The sequence below is a fragment of the Schistocerca gregaria genome, chromosome 4 (assembly GCF_023897955.1).
Source record: "Schistocerca gregaria isolate iqSchGreg1 chromosome 4, iqSchGreg1.2, whole genome shotgun sequence".
In the NCBI taxonomy this organism is placed as follows: Eukaryota; Metazoa; Arthropoda; class Insecta; order Orthoptera; family Acrididae; genus Schistocerca; species Schistocerca gregaria.
The window spans coordinates 156,313,993-156,327,169 of record NC_064923.1 but is presented as its reverse complement, the minus strand read 5'-3'; positions in this window follow the sequence as shown (position 1 = coordinate 156,327,169).

The following is a 13,177-nucleotide window of genomic DNA, read 5'->3' as shown; positions in this document are numbered from 1 at the left end:
GTTCTAGTATAATATATTTGTCCAATGAATACCCGTTTATCATCTGCATTTCTTCTTGGTGTAGCAATTTTAATGGCCAGTAGTGTATGTGTATGTCACAAGTAGAGGTGAGAGGTACTGGCATAATGGGAGGTACCCATCGTCAGGCACTTCACAGTAGTACGGATGTATACTGTCTGAAACATACTGTAGCACCCTCAAGGACTGTGGTCAGTGCAACTGGGCTATAATGTATGTACACTAAGGGGCTCTAGTGTTAGAGATTCGTTTGTCACGGTAATCGGCGATCACACAGTGCTCAGGAAACATACGCGTCTTTGTACCCTCTATTTTGAGTCTGCAATCAGAAACTGTGCAGAGTTTAGAGGTGAACCGTGTTTGCAACATTATATGTTGGGTACAATCATACCCAAACACCGAGTGCGTACTTCTATTCAGTTTGTCATTTGAACGGGTTCGTATTGTGGGGCTGCGGGAACCTGAATTGATGTACAGATGGTTTTCTGCGCATGTTGGGCGTAAGATAGCGGTGGTGTGTCGCTACTTTCAATAGTGGTTTGTGGGACATTCCCACACCTGTAGACCATCTTCTGGACGTTTTCCTACTACAGACGCACGTCAAGAGCGGCACATTGTGCGAGCATTGGTGACCGACTGAACATCATCCAAGAACGAATTCCGGGAAGGTGTTGGACCTATTGAGTCATCAGTCACAACTTTTGCAGTAGGATTAAGATCACGTGTGCCTCTAGACGGGTTGTCACTGACGCCACTATGCTTGTTCGTGAAAGAGTTGATTGGAGAGTGAAATTTCTCCCTTTTAGCAGTGTTGAGAGTAAGTTCTGTCTGTATGTGAATGAAGGAAGTCACCGTGTATGGCGTATATTCCGCGAGCTACCTATTTAAGAATGCGTTCGCCATCAAGGTCCTATTCCACGATTCTTGGCGGCATCCAATTACCACTCGCGGTGCCATTTCGTGTTTCAGCAGGGTAAAGTGCACATGCTGTTCTGCCCCTTCTTCGACAGGAAAGTGACTTGATTTTTCAGCAAGACAATGTTCGTCCACATACACCTGCTCAGATTCAATGTCCTCTTCGTTGTATACAGTTGCGCTGGCCAGCAAGAACAACAGATCCCTTGCAACTTGAACACACTATAGACAAGATGAAGCGGGAAGTTACATGTTCTATAGGGCCTGCAAGAACCATTGGTGTATTACAGCAAAGGGGGCAATATACTTGGGACAATGTAATGCAGGATGCCATTCAGCACATACATCAGCGTTTGAGTGCCAGAACATAAGTCTGCACTGCTACCAGAAGCTGCTACACCCTACAATGAGGCGAATGTTTCTTCACGCTTTACTGTGACATGTGTATTTCATTTGGTGTGAACTTGCTATAATACACGTTTGCAATAACGAACTACCTATCACTTCGCTTGTAAAAAACACACGTTTGCAATAACGAACTACCTCTCACTTCGCTTGTACAAGAAGTGGCCTTGTCCTTGAGAATATATATATATATATATATATATATATATATATATATATATATATATATATATATATATATATATATATATATGCTGCAGTGGATATGTATACTGTCTGACAAAAAAAAGTGAATCACTCGGAAGAAGAAGGGGAAACGAAATGAAATTCATTGCTAGAGACGCTATGTGATGTTACTGCAACGATAACGAAGGTAATACTAATTTATAAAGAACTCGGCAGTTTGAACCCGTTATCAATGTAATGTCGCACTGCCTAGCCTGGATGTGTGCATTAACACTGTTGGGATGTCACGTCTTCTCCTGAGGCAAGTTGGCCCACCACCCTATTTAGTGGTCTTTACTGGCGTTACGTCTGTGTGGTAAGGGGACGTAGAACTCGTGTTTAGAGAAACATCTAATCATATATTTAATCCCATAAGTAATCTCGTAGGTCTTGTAAATAACCAACAACGCAGAAAATAATCAGCAGTGCTCCATACAAGTGAGTACTGCTTCTGTTGAACTTACGAGAACTATATGATTGTTAATAGGACAGTCGGACTGCGAGAAAAATATGAAATATAAATAACAGCCAGCAACGCCCTGTCTGAAAAGTATGTCACTGTTGAAATGTTACTTGTACCGCACATAAATTATAAACGGCCTACCTGTTTGCACAATGATGAAATACTGTGCTGCTGCTATCTCCATATTACTGCGGCTATTGACGCTGCATTACTAGCGAAAAATAAAAATTCTAACTGCTAACAACGCAATGTGCATTACGTGCTTTACACAATTGAGATGTCAACAAAACGTCTGTGTTGGTAAGTCTCTTTACTGCAATGATCATTGTCAATTAAAGCTCTGTTACTGAGAAACTCAGGACAGCAAAATTATACATGGTGTATATATTAAGTTGAAAAACCAGAATAAATTGACAAATGAGCATCACATGGTAAAATTGATTATTTTCGAGGTGGACATCTGCAGGTGCTAAAATAAGCCCACCATGGGGGTGCGGCGGGACGCCATTTTAAAATTTCAAATGAGAACCCCCATTTCTTACTGAGGAATCAGATTCTACATAAAAAATACGTACATTTTGTCAGAAATATTTGTTTTGATTGTTGGTAGTTGGTGCTGTAATTCAAGAAAATGCATGTTATTTCTGCGTGGGAAATAGTTATGGATAAATTAAAAAGTAATTATTTACATCGTAAATTTCGATTCGCAAAAACTAAAACTCTCCCTCTCTGCCCATATCGTGGGGTTTGAGAGGAATTAGAGTTTTAAAAATGTTGACCATAATATTAATTGTTCAAGCAGATTCGGATAAGTTTGGGTTAACATTTGTAAAACTCTAAGTCCTCTTTATCAAACCCCACCGTATGGGGAGAGGGAGAATTTTAGTTTTTGCGAATCAAAGTTTACGAAGTAAATGAGTATTTTTTATTGATCTGTAACCATTTTCCACGCAAAAATGAGAACAAGGATTTTCTTGAATCACAGCACCAACTGTTGTTGTTGTGGCCTTCAGTCCTGAGACTGGTTTGCTGCAGCTCTACATGCTACTCTATCCTTTGCAAGCTTCTTCATCTTCCAGTACCTACTGCAACCTACATCCTTCTGAATCTGTTTGGTGTATTCATCTCTTGCTCTCCCTCTACGATTTTTACCCTCCACGCTGCCCTCCAATACTAAATTGGTGATCCCTTGATGCCTCAGAACATGTCCTACCAACCGATCCCTTCTTCTAGTCAAGTTGTGCCGCATACTCCTCTTCTCCCCAATCCTATTCCATAGTTCCTCATTAGTTATGTGATCTACCCATCTAATTTTCAGCATTCTTCTGTAGCACCACATTTCGAAAGTTTCTATTCTCTTCCTGTCCAAACTATTTATCGTCCATGTTTCACTTCCATTCATGGCTACACTCCATACAAATACTTTCAGAAACGTCTTCCTGACACTTAAATCTATGCTCGATGTTAACAAATTTCTCTTCTTCAGAAACGCTTTCCTTCCCATTGCCAGTCTTCATTTTATATCCTCTCTACTTCGACCATCATCAGTTATTTTGCTCCCCAAATAGCAAAACTCCTTTACTACTTTAAGTGCCTCATTTCCTAATCTAATTCCCTCAACATCACCCGACTTCATTCTACTACATTCCATTATCCTCCTTTTGCTTATGTTGATGTTCATCTTATATCCTTCTTTCAAGACACTGTCCATTCCGTTCTACTTTTCTTCCAAGCCCTTTGCTGTCTCTGAAAGAATTACAATGTCATCGGCGAACGTCAAAGTTTTTATTTCTTCTCCATGAATTTTAGTACCTACTACGAATGTTTCATTTGTTTACTTTACTGCTTGCTCAATATACAGATTGAATGACATCGGGGAGAGGCTACAACCCTGTCTCACTACCAGTAATCAAATGGTTCAAATGGCTCTGAGCACTATGCGATTTAACTTCTGAGATCATCATCAGTCGCCTAGAACTTAGAAGTAATGAAACCTAACTAAGGACATCACACACATCCATGCTCGAGGTAAGATTCGAGCCTGCGACCGTAGGTGTCGCTCGGCTCCAGACTGTAGCGCCTAGAACCACACGGCCACTCCTGCCGCCACCAATAATCAAAACACATGTTTTCGACAAAATGTACGTTGTATTTCATGTAGAATATGATTCTGCAATAGAAAATTGGGGTCCCATTTGAAATTTTGAAGCTGTCTCCCCCCTGCCCCCATAAGGATCGAGTGGCGGTCTAATTATAGCCCCCTAAAAATAATCAATTTTGGATTCTACACACATATTCGTGTGAAGCTTATTTTTCGACTTGTTCTGGTTCGTCACCTTAAAATTTACATCCTGTATATGTGAAACTTGAAATAAAGAGAAGAATGCTAATATATTTAAAAACAATAAAGTAACTGTATTAACAGGACCTTACATCACTGAGGCGAAGTGTCTTAACAGCTAAAATATAAAAACTTCACTTTTAAATAATAGTGGAAAAACTAGAACCAATTCTCTTTACTGTCTTACAAACTCAGAATACTCAGTAAATCACAAATTGCTACATTATTATAAAAATTTAGAATTGTAAATCCCTAACCAAATGAATTACTATGCTTGAATTTCTCGGCAACTTTTTCTGTTACAGTGCCTCTTTTAGTGTACTGAATGAATTTACAAAATATCTCTACATAAATGAAAATTAATATAAGAAAATTATTTCGAGCACACAGCACGACCTGAACACATCTTACTCCATCACAAAATAGAACTCGACTGCTCCTCTCTCTGTCTCCAAGACTACGCTTCACCCACAAGCACAAGTTGTATTAAGTCTCTCGCAGCGCAACCTCTTTGGCAGAGAGGTTGCCCGCTATTACTCATGTACTATTGACGCTTTACTTTTCCGTGTGACATCCAAAATATTACCAAAATTACAGTTTCTGTATAGAGAGAAACCCTTACAACACTTAACACGAACAGTACTGCTGCACTGTGGTGGCCATTCTACCTGCCGCAAACAACTGAAAGTCTAATCTGTTACTTAGCCCCCCACGCTGTTGGTTTTGCGCGTTTACGAAATTACGTTGACATCCGAGCAGTCTTGTGGGTGCTGCACTTCTTTCTGATGAAGTCTAGACGTATACACTGAAGCGAAAAAGAAACTGATACAGGCATGCGTATTCAAATGCAGAGATATGTAAATAAGCAGAATACGACGCTTCGATCGGCAACGCCTATGTAAGACAACAAGTGTCTGACGCAGTTGTTAGATCGGTTACTGCTGCTACAATGGCAGGTTATCAAGATTTGAGTGAGATTGAACGTAGTGTTATACTCGGCGTACTAGCAATTGGACACAGGATCTCCGATAGAGTATTCGAATGGGGATCTTCCCTTACGAGCATTTAACGAGTGTACCGTGGATATCAGGAATAAGGTAAAACATCAAATCCCCGACATCGCTGGGACCGGAGGAAGATTCTGCAAGAACGGGACGAAGGACGATTGAATAAAATCTTTCAAGATGACAGAAGTGCAACCCTTCGCAAATTGCTGCAGATTTCATTGCTGGGCTATCAACAGGTGTAGCGTGCGAACTGTTCAGAAACAAATTATCGACATGGCCTTTTGGAGCCGAAGGTACCCTCGTGTATTCTTGATGGTTCCACGACACTAAGCTTTACTCCTCGCCTGGGCCCGTCAACACCGACGTTGGACTGTTGATGAATGGATTCATGTTTCCTCGTCTGGCAAGTCTCGTTTGAAATTGTATCGAGCGGATGGACGTCTACGGGTATGGAGACAACCTCATGAATCCATGGAACTTGCGCGACAGAAGAGGACTGTGCAAGCTGGTGGGGGCTCGGTAGTGATGAGGGGCATGGCATGTGCAGTAGGAGTGGTATGACACCCCTGATACGTCTAGATACGACTCTGACAGGTGAAAGGTACGTAAGCATCCTGCTGATCACCAGCATCTATTCATGTCCATTGTGCAATCCGACGGACTTGCGCAATTCCAGCAGGACAATGCGACACCCCACACGTCCATAATTGCTCCAGGAACACTCCTCTTAGTTTAAACCCTAGTGCTGGCCACTAAACACCTCAGGTAGGATCACTATTGAGCATATCTGACAAACCTTACAACGTGCTGTTCGGAAGAGACCTAGACGCCCTCGTAGTGTTACGCATTTACGGACAGCCCTGCAAGATTGACAGTGTTAGTTCCCTACGACACTACTTCAGACATTAGTCGAATCGACGCCACGTCGTGCTGCGGCACTTCTGCGTGCTCGCGGGGGTCTTACACGATATTAGCCAGTTGTACGAGTTTCTTTGGCTCTTCAGTGTACGGAGATGTAGACGTAGGAATATCTCAGGGCACAGTACAGCTATCCCTGACTTTTTCTCGGACACAGACACGACGGTGGTATCAGTGTAACCGGAACATCAATTAGCCATGAAAAAATGGTTCAAATGGCTCTGAGCACTGTGGGACTTAACATCTGAGATCACCAGTCCCCTATAACTTAGAACTACTTATACCTAACTAACCTAAGGACGTCACACACATCCATGCCCGAGGCAGGCATCGAACCTGCGGCCGTAGCGGTCGCGCTGTTCCAGACTGAAGTGCCACACTGGCCGGCAATTATCCACGATCTCCCGTCTCTTAATAGTGCCGCTATTGTTCCACAGCTCTCTTTTCAAAACGAGAAATAAATTTTCTATAAAAATGCAACGGAGGTGTAAATTGTCACAGGGGTGGCCTGTTAGAGATAGCTGGACATTTGATTGTGGCTGTGGCGCGCCGGCGCTGATCTTGGTCGAGTGTTGGTTGTCCGTCGGCCCCAGGGAGCGGCGCGCCGTGCGTTATGGATGAGCGGCGCGTGTCGGCGCGCATTACCGACCAATCGGTCAGCCCGGGCGGGCATCCATCACCCGACCCGCGCTGGCCAACACCGGCGACGGTGGAGCGCACGGGCAGCTCTCAATACGACACCGCTCTCCCGTCTGAACGAAAGGCTCTCTTAACGCTAAGGTAGCGCTTTATTTATGCCAGTGCTTGTGTACAAGAGACATCATTTACACACCAACGAAAATAAAATAAGTGTACGTACAATATTAAGTGATGTTATGAGACAATCACCTTCCCTGTCTGTAACTGCCATATTCCCAAACATACATATATGAGGGTCACTCCAAAAGAAAGGCACACTATTTTTTTTTATCCATCTTTTATTCTAGATGTTTGAAAGTTTTACAGTGTGTAGATACATCCTTTAGGAAAAATTTTTTCATTTCTCCACATAATTTCCATCCCTCTCAATTGCCTTACGCCATCTTGAAAGCAGCGCCTGTAAACCCGCACGGTAAAATTCTGGGCCAACCTGTTGTAGCCACTGGGAGTCAACATCTTCAAACCCTGTTCCACGAAGAAAGTCTTTCAGTTTCCCAAAGAGATGATAGTCACATGGAGCCAGGTCAGGACTGTAAGGTTGCTGTTTCAGTGTTGTCCATCCAAGTTTTATGATGGCCTCGATGGTTTTTTGACTGCCAAGTGGCCGAGCATTGTCGTTAAACAGCAAAGTCTCCTGCTTTTGCCGATGTGGTAGAACACGACTCAGTCGAGCTTCAAGTTTTTTCGGTGTCGTCACATATGTATCAGAATTTATGGTGGTTCAACTTTTTTTCCTTGGGTGAATTTGCATGATGCCACTCCAATGATTGCCTCTTCGCCTCTGGTGAAAAATGATGGAGCCATATTTCATCACCTCTCACAATTCTTCCAAGACATTCATCTCCACCATTCTTGTACTGTTTTAAAAATTCGCTGCACAATTGTTCCAAGAAATTCATCTCCGCCATTCTCGTACCGTTCCAAAAATTCACTGCATACCGTATTTATTGTTTCTCTATGAGCCACTGTCAACATCCTGGAAACCCATCTGGACAAACCTTTTTTAACGCCAACACTTTCAATAAACTGCAAACATTTCGTTCCCCTATCCCAACTGTGATGCATCTGTTAGTCGTAAGCTCTCTGCACATTGTCTGGAATGTGTGCAGTACGAGGCCTGCCGCTGCGAGGACAATCCTCAATATTGGCGTGCCCACTTTCATCACGTAACCTGCTTACCCAACAACTAGCTGTACTGCGATCGACAGCAGCATCTCCATACACCTTTTTCAACCTCTTGTGAGTGTTTCCCACTGTCTCGTTTTCACAGCACAGGAATTCTATGGCAGCACGTTGCTTCTGAAGAAAGTTAAGTGTAGCAGCCAACTTGAAGACATGCTGTGACGGCGACACTCAAGGGAACAGGTTGAACTAAGTTTGAAAACAAGCGGGAAGGATGTATCTACACACTATATAACTTACACACATGCAGAATGAAAACTGTATTTTTACAAAAATAGTGTGCATTTCTTTTGGAGTGACCCTCGTAGATAACAAAGAACTAATGAATGAAGTATTTATGTACACAATCAATTAAAATTCTCGGTGAAATTGTGGCTGGCAAAACAGTGACGACGACGACTAAAAAAAGGAAAAGAAAAGAAAAAAATGACCTCCACTCCCCTCTACCCACCCTCTTCAGAGCTCCTTTTCCATGTTCGTCTCCTCTTCCCATCACACAATCACACCTTAATTTTTATGGTAATTACACAGCTTCCCAGTTGCCGAGGAACAATTGACTCATGCTAAGGAACAACTGTCAATTGCTACGGAACAACCAACAGCTGCCACAGAACATCCCTCCAATGACAGTAAAAGTAAATGTATGGGACGGGACGTGTTATCTGCAGCAAAGCCTGTGGACGAACGTCCTGTACGCATTCCACAGTTCACACAGTCCAGTGTTTGACGAAGATAGTTGTGCAAATCATTACTGCGACATTCCTTGTGATAAGGCAACATGTCTGCAAGACATCATTAGTACGGTAATGGATGTGTCCAAAAATGTCATCTCGCGATTAAAAACCCTATGCGAAAGTATGCTGCTGGTCGCAGTAGGACCACCACACAGCAGGAATAACGATACGTAGCCCTAGTGACGATGAGGAGCTGACATCATACTCCTAGTTAAACCGACCACCACTTAGTGTACAAGGTAACACGTTACACACCACAGAATACTCATGAACGTCATCGGTATAGCCTTGGCGTTATTGCATGGTCAGGCATTATTCACAATAGCTAGACACCACTGCACAAATACTAAGTGATCAAAAGTATCCGGAACCCCTCCCTCCCCGAAAACATAAGTTTTTCATATTATGTGCATTTTGCTGCCACCTGCTGCCAGGTACTCCGTACCAGCGACCTCAGTAGTCATTAGACATAGTGAAAAAGCAGAGTGGGGCGCTCCGCGGAACTCACGGACTTCGAACGTGGTCAGGTGATTGGGTGTCACTTGTGTCATACATCTGTACGCGAGATTTCCACAGTCCTAACCATCCCTAGGTCCACTGTTTCCGATGTGGTAGTGAAGTGGAAATGTGAAGGGATACGTACAGCAGAAATGCGTACAGGCCGAGAGTTGAAGAGGGTCGTAATGTCTAATAGGTAGACATCTATCCAGATCATCACACAAACGAATTCCACACTGCATCAGGTTCCACTGCAAGTACTATGACAGTTAGCCGGGAGGCGATAAAACTTGGATTTCAGTCTAGCGGCTGCTCATAAACTACACATCATGATGGTAAATGCCAAACGACACATCGCTTGGTGTAAGAAACGTAAACACTGGACGATTCAACAGTGGAAAAACTCTGTGGTAGTGATTTTCATGGAGGGCGATTGCACTCCTTGTTGTTTTGCGTGGTACTATCACAGTACGGGGCTACATTCATGTTTTAAGCACCTTCTTGCTTCCCACTGTTGAAGAGCAATTCTGGAAATGCGATTGCATCTTTCAACACGACCGAGCACCTGTTCATAGAGCACGGCCTATGGCGGAGTGGTTACGCGACAATAAGATCCTTGTAATGGACTGGCCTGCACAGAGTCCTGACCTTAATCCTATACAACACCTTTGGGATGTTTTGTAACGCCGACTTCGTGCCACGCCTCACCGACCAATATCGATACCTCTCCTTAGTACAGCACCCGGTGAAGAATGGGCTGCCATTCCCAGGACCTGCCTGAGAGAGAGGAAACTGTCATCAACTGTGGGCCAACACCATATTGAACGCTACCATTACCGATGGAGGGAGCCACAAACTTGTAAATAATTTTCATCCAAGTTTTCGGATACTTTCGATCACACAATGTATTTCAGCCAGGTACAGTTATAGTATAGCGGTATTTCAGGCTGTTTAGAGGCGCGGTCGATCCCAACCCCCTGTCTATGGACGACAGTGCCCGCCCTCACGGGATCGATGAGGTGCTGGACACACTGGAACACGAAGATGTTAAACATATGCGATGGCCTGCCTACTCGCAGATACAGAGCCCTATATACTATGCTTGGAATACTATTGTCAGACGTGTTTATTACCTCCCTGAACCGTACATAAACGGAATACCGATTTGAGAGTGGAGGGAAAATATTCCCCACAGACCCTTCAACATTTAGTAACGAGATTGAATAACAACTGCAAAATGTGCTCTAATGTCCGAAGAGGGCACATAACTAACTGAGAATCCAATATCCACCTCTGTGTTGGGCACTCCACATCTATTACATAAGTACTGTTTTCTATGTTGTCCATCATTGCTTGAGATTATTCCCGTTACTACAATGTCTGTGATCCACAGCAACTGTCAAGCACTGTAATGCTATTTCTCTGTAACAACCACCACCCAACAAAAAAGCCTTTCCTGTATAACACTCTTCCTCTGCTATTCATTCCACTCACAACCATGTCTTATCCTCAACAATAGTTCCACTTATCTGTAATACTGTGTCTCTCTGTCACCTTACACATTACAGTCTTTGCAATACACAATATAGCTGCACCAGTAATACCACATACGTTTCTCCACCACACCGACGCAAAACACTCTTTTTCTTCCCCAGATGATGTATCAGGCCTCTGCCGAAAACGTAATAAAGTTGTGACTTTTCTAGCTCTTACTTATTGCGCCTGTCCATCACATCTGGAGTAAAAAGTGATAAAATAACTTGGAAATATTCTTACAGAGTTTCCATAAATTGTGACCTCTCGCAGTTAAATGTAACATCCAATTAACTCTGTTCCTATTTTCGCATGCGTTGTATGGAAACATAGTGCACTAGAATCTGCTACAGAAGTTACGTCACGAGAGTGCAGGGTGATCGTAATTTGTTCATAGCCTATCTATTCTGCGTCAATGAGACGTCGTATTTCAGGGGTTATTCGCACATACCATTCACGGTGACATTCGGACTCACAGTGAGTTGGTATGATAATAGTTTCAAAGCTTCTTGCCGTAATAAAAAATCTACATGTACATTTGAATATATATTTCGTAAACCACTCTACAGTGCGTGGCGAAGGGTAGACTGTACCACAAGAAGCTTCCTTTCCTATTCCACTAGCAGGCAGTGCAAGGGATTATCTATTTGCCTCCATACAAGCTCTAATTTCTCTTATATGATCTTCGTAGTCCTCACATGAAATGTATGTTGGTGGCAACAGGGTCGTTCTGCAGTCAGCTTCATACGACGGTTTTCGAAAATATATTAAATGTCAGTTTATTTGATGCGTTACTTACTAGTTACAAATGCATTAAAACCAAAATTAGTTCGTATCATTTGGCATTTATAACTGACTAAGAATACAGCTTTTTAGATTACGTACATGTAAGTAAATAAAATAAATATGGGAGACTATTATCAAATTTTGAATTACACTTCGTTCTCTTTCTGTTCACGTTCGATTAATATTTATAATGTCCATTATTTCCTGCAGCAAAAACCAGCATCATAACTTTGTGAGGTATTTTCAAAATCTCGGTTTTCTGGGTGAAATCGAAAAACTGCGCCTCCAACATTCATTTTCACTGATTCAGCTGGCTGACGACCACTGATACTGTGCATCACAGTGCTCAAAGTGAGCACCTCCATCGTCAATGAAAAGTATTTTTCGACATTTTGTGTCCACTTACTTAAAGACCCTAACAAAAAAGTGATTTTAAAATGTGATTAATAATATTTAAGGATATACATTCGTAAATCATTTACATTACGTTACAAAGTACGCGGCATAGTTAATGATATTCTCTTTTATTACATTGGCTGTGGAGTGTACCACCCGTCTGAAAATTACAAGTTCGTGGCGCCCTCCATCGGTAGTGCTGGAATTCAATATGATGGTGGCCCACCCTTAGACTTGATGACACCTTCCACTCTCGCAGACATACGTTCAACCACGTGCTGGGAATGGCAGTCCATTCTTCACGGGGTGCTGCACTAAGGAGGGGTATCAATGTCGGTCGGTGAGGCCCCGCACGAAGTCGGCGTTCCAAAACATCCCACAGGCCTTGCCTTGTACATGCACGAGTGTTATTTGGTTCGTTCATGTGACAGACCTGAAGACGACGTGATCGGAACGTCAAAACTGGTTGCCTAACAAAACAATAAAAATATAATGGCTGTTGGTTTAGTATTATTACATCATACACATCTCGCTAACAGCCCCCACAAAATGATGAAAGGAGAAAAAAGTTCATCGGTTTCTTTATTTTCGCTGTTCGTACGGCATTAGGCATGACATTTTCCTTTGTTACTTCTTTACTACTAAATGTATTTGAGACACGTTTTACAGAATGTATTGTCATTTAGCACTGAAATTACTTGCAAAATTGCATAGCTGTACGGCCCATAGCTTAGAAGCTACTACGTCATATGCCTGAAAACGTCCGCATAAGGCATGACGTTTAAATTTATTACTTCTTTACTGCTACTTCTATTCGCAACATATACCGTTGAATGTACCTACGTAATTATATCACTGCGTGGTAATACTTCAGGAAACACGACCTCCTAACACTGAGCAATGTGAAAAACTGCAGCATCATGTATGACGTTTAAATTTATTATTTCTTTGCTACATCCTCTATTCGCAATACATTTTGCAGACACTGTTTACATACACAGTTGAATGTGCTTACAAAAATTTATCGTTGTACGATACAAAGTAAATGAGATACCAG